We start from the raw sequence: 2,500 nt of genomic DNA, 5'->3' as shown, positions 1-2,500 counted from the left end.
TGTATTTAAGCGTGTATTTCAATGTATACACAAGTGTGTATTAAGTGTGTATTTAAGCGTGTATTTCAATGTATACACAAGTGTGTATTAAGTGTGTATTTAAGCGTGTATTTCAATGTATACATAAGTGTGTATTAAGTGTGTATTTAAGCGTGTATTTAAGCGTGTTTTTCAATGTATACATAAGTGTGTACTTCAAGTGTGTATTTAAACGTGTTTTTCAATGTATACATAAGTGTGTACTTCAAGTGTGTATTTCAATGTATACATAAGTGTGTACTTCAAGTGTGTATTTCAATGTATACATAAGTGTGTATTTAAGCGTGTATTTCAATGTATACATAAGTGTGTATTAAGTGTGTACTTCAAGTGTGTATTTAAGCGTGTATTTCAATGTATACATAAGTGTGTATTAAGAGTGTATTTAAGCGTGTATTTAAGCGTGTATTTCAATGTATACATAAGTGTGTATTAAGCATGTATTTCAATGTATACATAGTGTGTACTTCAATGTGTACTCTAAGTGAGTACTTCAATGTTTAATTAGGGTGTGTAAGTGTTTAACTTAACTATTTAGAACAAAGCTTCCTCGCTGAAGGGAGCACTAAAGGTACAGACTTTATTTACATAGCTTTTATTTTGAAGTCATACAGAGGTGGAATTATTTTCCTGATCACTGGATCACTTTGAACATCACAGCATCAGAACATCAATCGGTTAAAAGCACCACTGTCTCTGTCAGCCCTCCAATAAGCTCTGGTCTTTATGAATTAAATGGTATTTGCATCGAGGCTTATTTGCAGAGGAAGGGAGCAGTTTGTCCATTTTTGAATATTCCCTTATCTGTAAAGATGCAAATGAGACAGATGCACCCAGACAGTTTGTGTGCATTTCACTCTTTGCTTGAGCTTTGTCGATTGCACATCTTTTTCCCCCATTTGCATACTTTTAGCGCCCGCATAAGCAATGCATTCCTTTCCTGGATCTGGCCCTTAGTGTGTACTTCAGTGTGTACTTCAGTGTGTACCCTAAGTGAAGTACTGATTCAGTTTGTGTCCTCTGAAAAACCTGCACTGTCGGAATGTGTGAGGTGAATGTGGAACTTTTTGTGTCATGTGTGTGTGTGTGTGTGTGTGCACGTGTGTGTGTATGGCTGTGTGTGTGTGTGTGTGTGTGTTTACTTGTGTGTGTGTCTGTGTGAGACCTCCTCTTTCAGAATAAAAGCAGAATCATTTAGCTTGAGTCTGGGTTAACATTCAGCAGACGTTCAGCTCTCCTTTACATTCACATCAGCTCTGCTCGCTGTTAGCGCTGCAAGGCATCGTGGGTACTCTGAAAGGGGAAAGAGGGGAGGAGGAGGGAGGGGGACCCCTGGGAGATCTGGTTGGCTGCTGCAGCATGACTGACAGGTGCCAGGGGAGCAGCAGAGCCAATCAGCATCTGCTGTCGTTAGCCACCAGAACTGAGCTCCAATAAAAGCTGATTAAAGCCAGAACAGCCAATTAGTGTGTGTGTGTGTGTGTGTGTGTGTGTGTGTGTGTGTGTGTGTGTGTGCATATATATTCTGGATGTTCATCAGGGGAGATAACAGTGTTTTTAGCTTTTAGCTACAGTGCTAAACAGCTCTCTGGACAGCCATAGAGTTCCAGTCATTAGCTTTGTGTTAGCGTTAGCGTAGCATATATTCAGTGTGTGTGTATGTGTGTGTCCTCTTATTGCTGGACAGACAAACAGAGTGAAGGACAGCTGTCAGGGACAAGCGTCCATCTGTGAGTCATTAGAAGTCTGGATGGGACCAGTGGGCTAACCATTAGCTTAGCACCACAACAGCTAACTGCCATCTGTGTGTCATTACACAGAATGAGCTGGAGGCTGTTTGACCAGCGTAAGGTTGTCCTATTTTTTAATACTTTGATCATTTTGAAACATGTTTTCAAACAACAGAATTTCTAATATTTGAATGATCGATGAATCCAAAAGTACTGAAGCTTTATTTTAGTTAATAGAGAGAGAGCGCTGTCTCCTTCGATCCCCTCTAACTCCGCCCACCAGACTCCGCCCACCAATCCAAAAGTCTTTAACGTTTCTGTGCATGTAAGACACTGTGCAGGACTTTAACCTTCTGATTATTAACCACACGTAAACAGACACTGTAGGGTTTCTAGCACTAGTTTGTCAAGAGCAAAATAAATATTCTGTTGTTATATATGTTAATATTCTCCGTGTCTCAGGTCACTGATTGGTGACGTGTTTCCGGTCTTGGCGATAGACTCCAGCGGTTCAGGCCTCCATCGACGCCCGTTATAAGTCGCATATGCTCAGTTGCCACTCAACATTACAAGAGATGGGAGCTTTGAGGGTGCATGTAAAATGCATCCCTGAACGCATCGCACGCTGACCCAGAGGGAGGCAGCGGCGAATTGTGCAGCGTCACTGGGTCAGCAGACTGAACGATGAGTCAGCAGACTGAACGATGAGTCAGCAGTTTTTCACTTAGTTT

At 41.3% G+C, this 2,500-nt stretch overlaps 1 protein-coding gene across 4 annotated transcripts in view; it reads right to left on the bottom strand.

Annotated features, from left to right (window-relative positions):
- Positions 1-2,500, bottom strand: part of LOC132961625 (receptor-type tyrosine-protein phosphatase mu-like) — a 134,004-nt gene that overhangs the window by 66,377 nt on the left and 65,127 nt on the right. The gene's annotated exons all lie outside the window — the stretch shown is intronic.

The sequence above is a fragment of the Labrus mixtus genome, unplaced genomic scaffold, assembly GCF_963584025.1.
Source record: "Labrus mixtus unplaced genomic scaffold, fLabMix1.1 SCAFFOLD_96, whole genome shotgun sequence".
Classification (NCBI taxonomy): Eukaryota; Metazoa; Chordata; class Actinopteri; order Labriformes; family Labridae; genus Labrus; species Labrus mixtus.
This window is presented reverse-complemented; position numbering and strand designations above follow the sequence as displayed.